Source organism: Camelus ferus, chromosome 17 (assembly GCF_009834535.1).
Source record: "Camelus ferus isolate YT-003-E chromosome 17, BCGSAC_Cfer_1.0, whole genome shotgun sequence".
Lineage (NCBI taxonomy): Eukaryota > Metazoa > Chordata > Mammalia > Artiodactyla > Camelidae > Camelus > Camelus ferus.
This window is the reverse complement of record NC_045712.1, coordinates 41,914,551-41,930,456: the sequence shown is the minus strand read 5'-3', so window position 1 is coordinate 41,930,456 and position 15,906 is coordinate 41,914,551. Positions and strand designations below refer to the sequence as shown.

At 46.2% G+C, this 15,906-nt stretch overlaps 1 long non-coding RNA gene across 1 annotated transcript; it reads right to left on the bottom strand.

Moving 5' to 3' along the window:
* Positions 1-8,033: 8,033 nt before the first annotated feature.
* LOC116657265 lies at positions 8,034-13,911 on the bottom strand. Its single transcript, XR_004312353.1, has 4 exons — positions 13,839-13,911; positions 13,059-13,277; positions 8,971-9,094; positions 8,034-8,168 (listed from the first exon to the last, which is right to left on the bottom strand). It is a non-coding gene; the product is annotated as an uncharacterized LOC116657265 (long non-coding RNA).
* Positions 13,912-15,906: the final 1,995 nt, after the last annotated feature.

The window sequence follows — 15,906 nt, the reverse complement described above, 5'->3', positions numbered from 1 at the left end:
ACTGATGCCAATACTGCCACCTGTTTCAGAGCACTTGAGAATCTGCGTGTAGTAAGCAGGGGTTTTGCTGCTCTACAATGCTTGGGTGCAAGTTATGCTACGAGACTTTATTTTTCTAAAATTAAATGACATATGTCTGTGAGCCCCCACACCTTTAAGGAATGATAATTCATCTCGGTCATCCCTGGGGCTCTTCCTCTCCCTACCTCCTCCCAGGGGCTAGTGAGGCTCTCCAGGCCTTCCTGACAAGGACTGGGATACTTGGGGAAGATGCACTGACCTTGCGCCCACACCACTTGCAGCAGGCTTGCTCGTTGTCTAAACCTGTGTGGTCTCTTGAAGATGGCAAGTGACTGCATGGTACCCTGCATGGCAAGACATCTTTTGCCAGGGCTGGGACACCCAGAGCTTAGAACGCAGCTTCCCTTTAACATCACAAGGCTATTGTGCTCTGGTTCTCCCTCACCCCTGAACACCCTCATTAGTCCTAGCTCAAAACTTCTCCCCAGCTAAACTGAATAGAGTGTGCAAAGCATTGAGGTCTCTAGCGCTCAAGAAAATCCCCTTCCTGGTTCCAGAAAATGTACACTTCATTCTTAGACCCAGGCCATTACTCCTACACCACCCTATGCCTCGCTGCCCTGGGAGGGACCCCATGATCTGTGCCAGGAGGCCTGTGATGGAACAATGCTGTCCCTATTCCTTGGTCAGGGATTGGATAAGAAGAGGTGAAACCTGGTGATCTGGTGAACGCTGAAATCGGAGAAACACTGCTCTGCAGAGTTTAATGATCTACCCCTCTTGGCTCCCTTGGAGTGTTCAGGCTTCTGGAAGCCAGGGAACCATATGCAGTATCACCCAGCCCTGGAAGGCAGCAAAGAACCATTGGGGCATATTTCCTAATTATCTGAAAAGTAATGGGGCCAAAAGGATTCCAGAGTGTCTCCACAAGAATAAACAGACCATAGAATGTCAGCGCTGGAGAGAACCGAGAGCTTATCTGACCTGTTTTCTTGTTTCTCAGGTGGGGAAGCAGCACTATTGCTAACAGTGATACTCGCTGACTCTTATTGGTGCTTGTAATGGGCCAAGAGCCTTACGTGGTTATCCCACTTAATTCCCAGAACCAAGTGAGGACAAAGGTGGTGGAGCTGCCGGTGAGGAGAAGGGGTTTGCCGAGTGACGTTTGGGAGGCTGGGATGGATAAAGCTAACTGAGGAACCAATGTGAGGCACGAGGGAGAGGAAGAACCAAGAGTGGCCCCAAGAGTGGTCCCTCTGATGAAAATGTTCTAAGCGAGTTTGGAGTCTACCTCTGAACTCACCCCCAAACTCTTCAGCCATCAGCCACCCTGGTTGGTAAAAGCAAGTGTCTGTGTGTGTGTGTGTGTATGTGTGTGTGTGTGTGTGTGTGTGTGTGTGTGTGTGTGTGTGTGTGTGTGTGTGTGTCCTGCTGGCCATGGCTCCACAACAAGGGTGGATAGAGAGCAAGGGAAGGAGACTGATTATGGCCCCCAAACCATATTTCCCCTCCTTCCTGGACCTGGTACCTGAGGAGCTCTTCCTGACCTGGCTGATGCTGGGAGGGGCCCCACCAGCCATTAGGGGCAGAACTAGGCAGCTCTTGGAAAAGAGGGGAGGAAAGATTCCCTTCTGCAGGTATTTCTCCAGGAGGCAATGCTGGGGTGGGCACAGACAGGTCTCAGGCAGGCAGACGTTAGAGGCAGCACTGCCCTCACTGCCTTGCCAGGGAGTGACTTGTTTATTTGTGTAAGCGTCAGTTTATCATAATTATTCTTGTGATTCCCCCTTCTTCCTGTCCCTCCAGGTCCAGCACCAAGGGGGGCTACTGCATTTGTCCATAGCCAGCCCTCTGGGCGGCAGCAGTGGGTACTGGTATGTGGACCCCTCAGTCTGAGAGGTGCCGAGAAGGAGGGCAGGCTGGGGCCTGGACTCACAGGCTGACTTACTAGAAGGAGGATGGACACCAACTCTTACCAGGTGACGGGCAGCACACCCACCCTCCCCCTACAAGCCTCCCTGAGCTCTCAAAGCATCCCTGAGTCACTAGTGATTTTATCTTTCTCATATTAACACCAAGGAAACTGAATTAGGGACAAATTTTTCTAAATCAAAAGGGAAAGGCCAGTGCCAAAACATTACTGAAGAAAATGAAAGAGGCTGGAGGAATAACTCTCCCAGACTTCAGACAATACTATAGAGCTACAGTCATCAAGACAGCATGGTATTGGTACAAAAACAGACATATAGACCAATGGAACAGAATAGACAGCCCAGAAATGAACCCACAAACTTTTGGTCAACTAATCTTCGACAAAGGAGGTAAGAACATACAATGGAATAAAGACAGTCTCTTCAGCAAATGGTGTTGGGAAAACTGGACAGCTGCATGTAAAGCAATGAAGCTAGAACACTCCCTTACACTATACACAAAAATCAACTCAAAACAGATCAAAGACTTAAACATAAGGCAAGATACAATAAACCTTCTAGAAGAAAATATAGGCAAAACATTATCTGACATACATCTCAAAAATGTTCTCCTAGAACAGTCTACCCAAGCAATAGAAATAAAAGCAAGAATAAACAAATGGGACCTAAGGAAACTTACAAGCTTTTGCACAGCAGAGGAAACCATAAGTAAAACAAAAAGACAACATACAGAATGGGAGAAAATTTTTGCAAATGAAACTAACAAAGGCTTGATCTCCAGAATATATAAGCAGCTCATACAACTTAATAAGAAGAAAACAAACAACCCAATCCCAAAATGGGCAGAAGACCTAAACAAGCAATTATCCAAGGAAGACACACAAATGATCAATAGGCACATGAAAAAATGTTCAATATCACTAATTAATCAGAGAAATGCAAATCAAAACTACAATGAGGTATCACCTCACAACAGTCAGAATGGCCATCATTCAAAAATCCACAAATGACAAATGCTGGAGAGGCTGTAGAGAAAAGGGAACCCTCCTACACTGCTGGTGGGAATGCAGTTTGGTGCAGCCACTGTGGAAAACAGTATGGAGATTCCTCAAAAGAATAGGAATAGACTTACCATATGACCCTGGGCATATATCCAGAAGGAACCCACTTGAAAAAGACACCTGCACCCCAGTGTTCATAGCAGCACTATTTACAATAGCCAAGACATGGAAGCAGCCTAAATGTCCATCAACAGATGACTGGATAAAGAAGATGTGGTATATTTATACAATGGAATACTACTCAGCCATAAAAACCAACAACATAATGCCATTTGCAGCAACATGGATGTTCCTGGAGAATGTCATTTTAAGTGAAGTAAGCCAGAAAGAGAAAGAAAAATACCATATGAGATCGCTTATATGTGGAATCTAAAAAAAAAAAAAACAAACCAAACAAACAAAACATAAATACAAAACAGAAACAGACTCACAGACATACAATACAAACTTGTGGTTGCCAAGGGGGCGGGGGTGGGGTGGGGGTGGGAAGGGATAGACGGATTTCAAAATGTAGAATAGATAAACAAGATTATACTGTATAGCACAGGGAAATATATACAAGATCTTATGGTAGCTCACAGAGAAAAAAATGTGACAATGAATTATATATATGTTCATGTATAACTGAAAAATCGTGCTCTACTCTGGAATTTGACACAACATTGTAAAATGATTACAAATCAATAAAAAATGTTTAAAAAAAAATGGAAAGGCCAGGCAAGACCGTGAGGCGGCCGTTCCTTGAAGACCTCTGCACTGTTCAGAGCACCCAATGAAAAACCCATTCAGAACTCACCCTGCAGAGTCCCAAGGGACTTTGGAAAACAGACTCCAGGGAAAGTGTCCACCCAGAGGCTGGCGGGGCTGGGTCCCAGGATACAGGCTCACACACAGAGCTCTTTCTTTGGCAGCATCTGAATGATTTCATAACAATCAAGGCAGGCAACAACCATCTTTAAGGAATGAGACTGGGGATTCTTTGGAGGAATAGGACTACTTTTCTGTCATCTTTGTACTCCCATCCCAACCCTTCAAAATCTAACCAATAAATATTTCATTTAATATTATTTCATTTCATTCAATAAATATTTAATACAAAGTAATAATAATAATATTAATTGAGTCATATCTCATTTAAAGATCATAACCTCCTCATGAAGTAAGTAGGGTCATTATCGTCTCCATTTTTTAAGTGATTAGAGCCTCAGAGAGACTGAGGACTGGGTCCAAGGTCAACCTGCTGCTGTTGGGTAGCATGGATGTGAGACCCATCCAAATAGCCTCCACTGCCTGCCATGTTTTCAGCCCAGAGAGAGTAAAAGAGTCCTGGCAGTGAGGGTGGTACAGGGCTGGGAGCCGACTGCATTCACAGACCCAGTGGCACCCTTTCTAGCTCACCCCACTCAAATTTATCTATTTCTGGTCATTTTAAATCCAATTTAAATTCCATTATTTCATTCTGGGAATGGAATACATAGGAAATGTTGTGTCACCCTTTAAGGCTGATGACAGAACCATTGTTATCAGTTAGAAATTCCCCGTAATCACTTGAAACAGACTCACTAAAGATTGGCTTAAAGAATTGGAATCTCTTTTTCTGTTACATAATGTAATGTGCAAAGGTAGGTGGTTCAGAGCTAGTGCAGCAGAGCCATGATTCCCTCAGGTCTCACACTCTTTCCATCTTTTGGCTCTGCCATCCTGAGGCTGTGACTTCCATTCTTTAGTGTGCCTCATGGTCACATTATGGCTATTGGAGCCCAACCATCACATCTGTATTCCAGGTATGAAGAAGGAGGAGGTGGTAAAGAATAAAAAGGCATATATCAACTGATTTAGCCCCCTCTTTTAAGGAGCTTTTCTAGAAGCCTCATCCAGCAATGTCCACTATAACTCATTGGCTAGAATTTAGAGAAAGTCTACCCCTAGGTTCAAGGGAGAATTAAAACCGTATTTTTTTAAGGTGGGCTGACAAAAATCCCATTTTTTACTAAGGACAGGAGACTGGATATTGGGTGGGACCCTCATCACCTCTGCCACAGCTTTACTTTGTCTTGGCTACTTTGGTCCCAGTAGTTAAGGACAGTCCTGGGGAGCACTTTCATAGAGACTAAGCTGTGAGTGGCCTGGTCATCAGAAACCTGGGGTGAGTCTGGCCTTGCTCTAAACCCTTCCCATTAGCAGCCTCAGTAGCACAGCCTGTCAGTCAGTGGGCTGGCCTCAGTGCGGATATCTTGTATATCCCAGGAGAATAAATACCTTTGACTTAACTATGTCCCATGGCTGCCATGAGCCTCAGGGATGCTAATATACATAACAGCAATTTATAAACTATGATATCCAGGACGTCACTACTAAAATGGGGCCCACAAGCCAACAGCATTGGCATCACAGCTGGGAACTTGCTAGAAATGAAAATTCTCAGTCCCACGACAGCCCTACTGAACCAGAATCTGCATTGCAACCTGGCTGCAGGTGTACGTTAAAGTTTAAGAAGCACTTTCTTCTAGAGCTGTGGGCCTGAATCATAAAGGAGGTCAGGTGACAGGAGACAGGTAAACTGGCCTGAGACACTTCCTCTAGCCTGATGAAGTATCTTGGGAAAGTCATGCCCCACCTCCGTGCTGTCTTCCCCCCTGTTAGAGGAGGATATGTACTAGACCCTTGCTCCACAAAGTGTGGTCTTGGATCAACAGCATCAGCATCAGCATTACCCTGGTAGAAGTGCAGAATATCAGCTACCCCCTCCTCCACCAAGTGACTGAATAAGAACCTGCACTTTGGCAACCTCCCCAGGCGATGCATCTATGTATTCCAGTTTAAGAGATTTGCAGATACTAACTACTATATATAAAACAGATAAACAACAAGGTCCTACTGTATAGCACATGGAACTATATTCAATGTTTTGTAATGACCTATAATGAAAAAGAGTATGAAAATGAATATATGTATGTATATGTATGACTAAAACATACTGTACACCAGAAATTGATACAATGTTGTAAACTGACTATACTTCTATAAGAATAAATTTTTAAAAATAACATTTGAGAAACCCTGTACTAGATGTTCTGTGTGCTCTGAAGTGAGAAATCAAAGTAATTAAGGCAACTGGTCCTAGGGTCTCAGACCAGGATGTGGATGATGGAAGACCACTGATTCCTGGAGCCTCTTGGGTTGAGCTGAGTGGAGATAAACTCCATTTGAAAGCTCAGTGACTGGCAGACCACAGGGTAGCGAGCCACATGGTTGGTACTGTGGGTACCTAGACTAGGTCTGGAGCAAGGGTCAATCAGGCTTGGGGGGTTCCTCATCAGGCATTCCTCCTCTGGAGCCCGAAGCAGCAGCTACAGGCAGCGCTTTGGGGATGGCTCTGGACCACGCCTCCCTCCTCCCCTTCTCTCTCTCCAGGGCAGAGGTGGGCACACCTGAGTTGCACAGGTGAGCAATGAGGACACCATGGAGTCATTGCTGCCGGTTTTCATCAGGAGAAGGAGGTGAAGCCTACCTCACCAGCCTTCTTGCCACTGAGCACTGTGTTATTTTAAAAAATCCTTTAAGACTGTTTGATGTTTTGGACAAAATAAAGCTGTACTCCCACTCCAATTGAGCTTATAATGGAGTCTAATTTTATAAAGAAGCCAATTAATGGCTTTGTAAATATAAAAGAAAGGATCCCTGCTTTTTTCTTGACCAAAAGGCCCCAGAAGTTAGTCCTGTAAAAATGTCAAATCTTGCTTTAAAGAATGGCAGGACTTCTCCGGGGAGAATAACAGGAAATGACTCACAGAGGGTGCCCCGAGGCCACTCAGCTGTACAAAGGGGCCCCCTGCGCAGTAATGCGAGGCTGCGGGCCCACTGCGGGGAGGAAAGTGCCCCGCCCACGGCAGGGGAAGCTGTCTTCTCCAGGCTGGGGCTCTCTGAGGGCCCAGAGATGCTGGCACGCTGGCTCGCAGAGACAGAACATCACAGTGAGGCTGAGGGCCTGACAGAGTCAGGATTTGGCGCCTTGAGAAAAACTTACCTTGAAATAATGCCAATTTAACCACACAAAACTGCCAGTCCAGGGACTGTTATCCATACTGGACTCTCTGGCTCTCACCCTGGTCCCATTTGATGAGCAGATGGAGACCGGGAAGATGCCTTCCTGGTTTCTTGTCAACTAACGCAGGCCTGAATCTTCTATTCTGCCATCTAGCTCCCTATTTGCCTCCCTTCCACTTTCTTTCTCCCTCCACCCACCTTGTCCCCCAGGCCCTATACCCTCCACAATCCCCAGTCTTGTCCTGTCCAAACCCGCACTAAGGACAGCGGCTCAACTGCAGATGCCCAGATCTTCAGGTGATGGATGGGCTAGAAGATATTCAGATGGAACCCATCAGTACAACCACACCATGGTTCAGATATTGAATTTTTTTCTGTGCTGGTTGTGAAGTGACTGCTGCCTTGAGCCCCTGTACTAGTCAGAGAGCAGAATTCACCTCAGATGATTCAGGAAACAGGAATGCAGGACAGAGGTGTGGATGAGTTGCTTTTAGTTATCTATTGCTGTGTAACAAATTACCCAACATTTTGCAGCTTAAACCAATACACATTTATGATTTCACATAGTTTCTTAGGGATGAGAATCTGGAAGTACCCTAGCTGGATTCTTCTGACTCAAGTCTCTCAAGAGGTTTCAACCAAGCTGTTCATAGGGGAGCAGTCATCTCAAGACTTGGCTGGGGATGCAGGGACCATTTCCAAGCCCATGCAGGGGATTGTTGGCAAGCTGCAGTTCTTTCTTGCTGGCTATTAGTGAGAGACGTCAGTTTTTCACTAGGGTGGGCTTTTCGGTAGGGCTGCTCATGACCTGGCAGCCTGCCTCCCCAAGAATGAATGACCCAAAAGAGACCTAGAGGGGACCCAAGACAAGATCTGTCATCTTTTGTAACCTCACCCCCAAAGTGACATACCACCACTTCTGCCGCATGCTATAGTGGGAACAAATCCACAAAACAAACCTGGTACAAGGTGGAAGAGGACTACTCAAGGGATGAATATCTGAAGGCAAAGATCACTGGAGCCATCCTGGTGTCTGGCTCCCACAGGCGTTAAGGATCTCGAAGCACTCAGGGATCAGCCATGGCAGGAAGCATTTCCATTCCTATACCTGAAGAGGGAAGGGAATCTACTGTTACCAGAGCCTAGGGAGGGCTAGACCCACAGAGAAGAGGAGTGCACAGCAGGAGCTATCACATTCGAGGAACTGCTAGATGTATAGCTCTGAGCAAGCAGGAAGCAGGGAAGAATACCCTGGCTGCTTCCTCTTTCTTCTCTTCAATCTCATCTTGGTGCCTCCCATTGGGTGAACCCAAGTGGAAGTCAGGGGACAAGTGAGTCTGACTGATGCAGCCTGAAGGGCTCTGTCTGCTTGGACACTGATCAAGGAGAAGAAAGGCAGAGAATGGATCTTAGGTGGGCATGTGGATAAATGGATTCTAACCGGCACCCTCAAATGACCTCTGGCTGCCCAAGCTGCCCTGGCTACTCCCCTGGGACCCCCACACCCACCATATGTCTTGTGAATCAATAACTAAAGAGTCACACTGGCCATCCCTCTTATCCTCCCCCATATTACCTCCACTTTGGCCACTCCCAAGGACCCTCTCAGTGACATCCATTCTGTTTGATCAATGCCCAAGTCTTACCAGGGTAAATACTTCGAAGCCAAAATAGACAGCAAAAGAATTAATTTTAACCAATGTGGAGAATGACGGCCCATGGGAAGTTAAATAAGGGAGTTCTGTCTGGAAAGGGGAGAACCTCTGGTTCACATACTGTTCCACATTTTTAAAGCAGCCTCAACCAGCAGCAGAATCAAGCTCTTCTGTCCATGGGGAAAGACTCCCCTGTCTCAAAAGAGCTCCATTATTGGATTTGGAATAAATCTCTCAGGGCCACCAGAATTTTACCTGTGATTTGCTGTGCTGTGTAGGGCTCCAGTGGCAAGACAGGGGCAGGGTCCAGTTCTGGGGGCAGCAGACAGAGCTCGTGTTCCCAGACAGAGCCTCTTCCACCCCGTGTTTAAGCTGTTCCCTGCATAGTGACAAGATATACAGGTTTGGAGAGAAGGCAGGGATCTTCTAAGTCATCTTGGCATGAAGTTAAGCAGAGAGGCTTCCTGAGGTCGAGTCCAGAGCTGCTTTGGGAAGGGGACAAGAAGCAGGGGGCATTCTAGCAGAGGGGATTGGATGGAAGAAGATGTTGGGGCAGAAACCACCAGGATTCTGCAATGATCAGCCTGAGGGCTGGCAGGGCCTGAATGAGAAGTAGTGAGTGGGTGGGTCCATTAGAGGTAAATTGTCCATCGTGACTACACGAGAAGACCCAGGAACCTTCACTCTTCCTCTCCCTGGGGCCTGCTGGAGTCACTTGGCCCATGCCTGAAGACAGCTGTGCTACATCTAGGGCCAGCTGATGAAGGTCTGCAGCAATGGATGGAGTTGGACGCCATACAGGAAGGGTGGCCAGGTCGCTGTAACCTGGACTGCGCTTTGCAAAATTCTTGGCACGTCAGTTCTAATGTGTTCACCCTCTAAACAAACAGAAACCCATGCAGAATTTCTCTCTCTTTTCCAACACCTGTTTTTTTTTTGTTTTTTTTTGGCATTTCTGCCTCTGACCATCCCCTTATAGGTCTCCTCCAATTGCTGTTCTTGCTCTGTTCACCTAGAGATGAAGGGCTGTGAAGAAGTTAAGCACTTGCCTCAGAACCTTTGAGGCAGCCTTTCCTTTTCATTCATGTCAAAGTTAGGCCTGTAGAAAGGGCTGGGCCTTGCTCAAGGTCAGACAGCAAGTTGGTGGCAAAGCAGAGCTCAGGCTCCCTCTGCACGGTGAGGACAGGCAGGGAGGTTTTCTCAGCATCTTGTAGAGGGAGCGGGAAAGCAGCTGCAAGCCCCAGTGGCTCTGAGAAAAGGCTGCTGTGGGCTCAGCAGAGCATTCTTAAGTGTAATTGACTTTAAGGCATTAAACTTTTACCAGAATGAGCTCACAAAGTCTTCAGGGAGAAGGAAAGTGCCTGGCATTTCCTGCCTCTCGGGGCAGCATCTGGGGTACAGAGAGCCCATCCTCCAGGCGGCAGGATGGAGCCTTCCCCTGGGAGGGAGAAGAGGGGTGAGGCCCCAGGAGAGCCTGCAGACTGAGTGTTCGGTGGCCAACTGGTCCTCACTAATTCTGGTGTGTGGGAGACAGGGATTAAGACCACCCACTCAACAGCCCTCCAGCAGCGATGTCTGTGCAGGGAGTGACTACTGCAGGGGTGGGGAGAAGAGACAGAGAACTCAGTCCCTGCTCGCAGGGACAGCTCCTGTACCTTGACCATGTTCACTCACCTTTTGTCCCTAAATCTGTCCAACCATCAATCATGAACCTGATTTAAATCCCTACCAATCTCTGGACATCAGTTTTCTTATCTGTATAATGAGGAGCTGGACAAGATGATGTCTTGAAATTTTTTGAGCTTTTCTTTCCCTAATGAGGGAGTTATACCAATTCTTATCCCAGGGTATCTTTCCAAATATTGCAGCAGCCATTCCTCACCCCCAGGCAGGGGATCACCTTGGTTTGATGTATCTGCCAGGTAGACGGGTGGGTGCCAAAGCTTAGAAGCCATCCCTAGAACAACAGCAGCCTCTCCCTTCAGACTTCAGTGCTAAAATAAGAGATCCAGAGGCTTACTGAGACTTCCATTTAGATTAAAAAACTCAAGGGCTTTTCTTCCCCCACAGGCTTATTGAAGTATATTTGACATACCGTGAACTGCACATACTTGAATACAATTTGATAAATTTTGACATAATTATTCCCTTGTAAAACCATCACTGTGATCAAGATAGTAAACATATTCACCATCCCCTCAAGTTTCTTCATGCCCTTTTTTCCTCACTTTTTACCAACACTTCCCCCATCCCCAGGTTATTGATATACTTTGTCACTATAGTTTAGTCTACATTTTCTAGAATTTTATATAAATGGAATTATATAGCACATACTTGCTTTTACCTAGTTTCTTTCACTTAGCATACCCATTCTTTGCAGACCCATTCATGTTATTGCATGCATCAATAGTTCTTTGAAATGAGTCACATAGCATTGGATGGATAACCACAATGTATTTATCCATTCACCTGCTAATAGACATTTGGGTGGTTCACAGTTTGGGGCTATTAAAAATAAAGCTGCTATTCATACTTGTGGATAAGTCTTTACGTGGGCATATGCTTTCATTCCTATTGGATAAATACACAGGAGTGGAATGGCTGAGTTGTGTTACAGGTGTATGTTTAACTTTGTAAGAAATAACTGAACTATTTTCCAAAGTGTTCACACCATTTTATACTTATCAGCGATGTATGGCAGTTCATTTGCTCCACAGCTTCACCAAAACCTGATGCTGTCAGTTTTTTTTTTTTCCTCTTCTCTCTCTTTTTCCCCCTTTGGGCCACTTTAGTAGGTATGCAGTGGTATCTCACTGAGGTTTTAATTTGCATTTGCCTTGTGACTAGTGGTGTTGGGCATCTTTTCATGTACTTTTCCTGTCATCTATTCAAACATTTTACCCATTCATTTATTAGATTGTTTTTCTTCTTCTTATTGAGTCAGAAGAGCCTTCATATGTTCCAGATACAAGTCTTTGTCTTACATATTCTTTGAAAATATTTTCTCCCAGGCTGTGGCTTATCTTCCCATTTTCTTAAGACTGTCTTTTAAGAGAAAATGTTTTCATTCTGAAATCCAAGAGTACTACCCTCAGCAAAATTTCTGTTCAGAAATGAAGGGGAGATCTCCTTTAGCTTTTGTTTATTTGGGAATGTCTTTATTTCACCTTCATTTCCAAAGATCTTGATACCACCACTGTCTGACTATCACACTTGAAATCTACACTAATACAAGTATAGTGTCCAAAAGGAGGGGAGAGCCTCCTCCTTCCCCCTGGGCACCAGGTGCTAGAGGAGACAGATTAACCAGAGTTTGCCTGGAGAAAGGGGGAGAAAATAGTCAAAGGATAGAAACTACATCAAAATATGAGGGAACTGAGTACACTGACAGAATTGACGGTGTTAAATTTGGAGAGGGAGCACAGTGTCTCCCACATGGAGGATGTTTCCACAGTGTAAAAACTTTGAAGACAGGCGTAGTCTCCAAAGGAGAAGAAATGGATGGTAAAAGATTCACAGATGTAACCAGGAAAACTCTGTACCCTCCCTTTAACTTCAGTCACACTATCCCTTTTTGTCTGTAGGCAGGGTGGTGTAGCAGTGATAGCCTGAGCTCTGGAGCCAGACTGCTGGGGTCTGAATGTTGTCAGGGCCACTTATTGGTTCCATGGCCTTGAATAAGCCTCTTATGTCCTCTACATCCCTCTGTTTTTTTCTCATCAGAATAATGAAAACAGTTGATCTCTAATAGAACTGTTGTGAAGATTAAACGAGGTAATACTGGGAAAGTGGCTACTGAGTCCAGACTAAATGCTCAATAAATGCTCGCACTTGTTTTCTCACTGCCTCTTTGATTACTCCTGTACAGGGAGGGACGGGATTGCCCACTGAATGACCCTGGAGTTTCTATCTGGGTTGCCAGGCAACAACCATCTGGGATCATCGGCTCCCTCTCCCTGAGCAGGAGATGCTGTACAGGATTTCAGCCTCCCCAAGGGCACTGGGCGCTAGTAGCTGACATTCCAAGACAGCTCCCCGGAACACCTGGCCCATGAGCCTGGATTGTTTTAGAAGGCAAGCTCTTACGCTTGTTCATGAAAAGGTAGAGGGGTAGGGAGTGAGATACCTTCCTGGAACACAACCATGTTGCACCCTGGCTTCTTGTATGCTTCTTTTTTTTTTAATTTTTTTATTGAGTTATAGTCATTTTACAATGTTGTGTCATTGTATGCTTCTTAGTGGAAGGGATGAAAAGGTGGGACCCTGTCTCATCTCGTTACCTGTGAATTTCTCACATTCTGTTCTGTGTCCATGCTGCCTGTCGTGGTGTGACCTTCACTTACCTTCTCTGAACCGCCTCACTCCTCATCTTTAGCCTCTGAAAGCATGCCCCCAGGCTGAGTCCTCTGCCTCCATCTAGAGCTGGGGATGCTCACTCCTCCATGATTTCACCTGCTCCTGGGGCTTCAAACGTCACCCTTGTGCTGAGGACTCTTGTCTAGGCCATGTCCTCAAGTTCTAGGCCCAGCTGAACAATGTCACTTGGACCTGGCATCTTAAACCTTCAAAAATGTTCAAAAGGGAATTGATTTTTAGATTTTCTTCTGTCTTAGCCATGAAAACAAACAAAAATAAATGCAAAAAACACTCGTCCCTCCTATGCTCACTAATTTGGTAACTTGTACTGCCATCTATATTGTCACCCTGGCCCCAAACCCTAAGGTTCCCCCTAGTCTCCTCCCCCACAGTCAGGCGTTTGGCACAAGCATCCTAGTCACTCCACGTTGCCCCCTGCCTCCCTCCTCACTCAGTGCCTCTTCCACACCAGGATCAGGATTCTGGTCTCTTTCTCCCCCACTTCACCTGAACACTCTGTCCGGTTAATTTTCCTCCCCTGCTCAAGCACCACCAATTGCTCTTTATTATCTAAGTATGTTATTACTCTTCACTCTCCACAAAACACTCCACTTCTAGATTCAGTTTCTGCTGCTCTGAGTCCAGTCAATTGGGTGGTTCGTACTCCCTTACACAGTCTACGCTCCTTACCCTTTGATGTGCTGCCTATACAGTCTCCCCCCTTTCAAACACCCTCCTGAACCATCTCCACCTGTCACAATCCCCACCTTTCTCTTGTGAAACTGTCCGAAGAGCCTGTCTTCACTCACACTTTGAGAGCAGAGCTGTGTCCTGATTTATGCACTTGTTACTTCGTATTGTAGTATCATCCCATGAACACTCATCTAATTCTCCTCTCAATTAGCATATATACTCTTGAGGTGAAGAGCCATTTGTTAGAAGCAGTTTGCATAAGGTGGTACTGCATCGGCTCTCAGGAAATTGTCTGTTGATTGAATTGAGCAGAGGCTGATTTGCCTGGAGAAAAGAAGGCTCAGAAGACAGGACTGGATTCATGTGCCTGTGGGACTGTTCGCCATGGACATTCAGCACGGCCCCAGGAGGATGAAGCTCAGACCAACATCTCTGCCTCTTGGGGGGTATCCTGGGTCCTTGCACAGTGAGAGCTATCTCTGGGGAGTGTGAGTTTTCTACCATCCATCAGGGGTAATTCATTACTTCCTGCCTTGGCTGTCTTCTCCCTTAGCCCTGTGGCTCTTTGAGTGCTGCAGATAGACACTGTGTAGCTCTAAAAAAGAATGTGTCAGGTACTTGCTGCCATCTAGTGAAGGAAGCATGGTTCAGTCTCTTGCAAATACCAAACAGATCCTGTGCTCACCTCAGGAGCTGGCTCCAAGAATTCAGCACTGGGGAAAGGGGACCACATGGGGGTGGACAGGTATGTGTGAGAATGGCCGAAGACACTGCATAGAACAGAAGATATTCAAGCCCCTAAACTGTAATCTGAAATAGGCAAGACCATACCCTTCCAAATCCTCCTTTATCTCCAGCCAGGAGTTATCCCTACTGGAATGATGGCCAGCCATCTTTGCCAGAAAACTTGGTAGGGATCCATAAAATATCCAGAGTTCAGAATCAGAGGCATCTTTTAGGAAAGCCATAGGTAATCCCCAGTGCCTCAAGCACAACTGGCTCTGGCTTTAGAACGGGTGATTTCCACAAGGCTCCTGCAGCCAGCCCTGCATGGGAGCCCCTGTGACCCTGTCTCAAAAGTACCCTCGTTCTGGGAACATCCATTCCCTCTGCCCCAGCACAGCACAGAGGCTCAGGTCTACCTGGTGAGTGACTGCATACTGACCGAGTTATTGTGAGGTACAAATGAGATTTTGCAGGGCAAATGCTCAGCCAGTGCCTGATGCAAAGCAAATGCTAAGTAAAAATTAGATACTGATAGTGATTAGATAATGATATTAATACTTTTTGCCAGTGCTCCAGAGCACGAGGCTGCCCACAGAACTCAAGACTTAATTCAGAGCCTGGACACTGAGTCATAGTTACACATGACAATCCTATACACATTGGAAATTACCACTCCCTCAGTGCACCACAGCATCCGGCACTGGTCTTCCCTCCACTGGACAGCGAGAAGCAGGTCAGAGGCTCAGGCCTCAGACTCCAGGCTGCTGACAGACACATCAGCTCCTCTAGCCTGTCTGAGATACAGGGCTATTTCTGCAGGATTTTCCTCTGTGTCTAAATTATCACAATGTAGTTCTTTGCCCTCAATCCAGTCTCTTTGGGGGCTGACAGCCTAATGTCTTGTTTGGTTTCTGGGCATCTCCAATTTTTAGAGAGGTGCTGGGCTGCTCCTGGGGCCAGGCCCTTCTGTTATACCTGGGTTGTTCTCTGGGCTGAGTTTCATGCAGACATTCAGCCAGAACTGAGTGTACGGCTCATCAAATGGCTGAGATTACTGGCTACGCAGTACATCTTACGGCTTTCCCACCTGTGGGGTCCAGGTGTTCTAAGAGGGTGCTCTTTCCATCCAAGGTGCCCATTGCAGATATTTTAACCAGAGGCAAGTGAGACCATCTTTCTGGTTCCAGCCAGCGGTGTGCTGAGCCAGCTCGAGCCAGCTCATGAGAACTGATGGTGGACGCCTCTTCCCAACTCTACGTTCAGAAACATCACGTTGGTAGCTTGAAATTTGCTGTGATGGGAGCATTCACCATAGAAATCAGTAGATGCTACAAATCATGGCTTTTTTTTTTTTCCTGAAGAGCAACTGTTATACTCTTACCCACATGTCACTGGCTCCCACGTTTAATTCCAAGC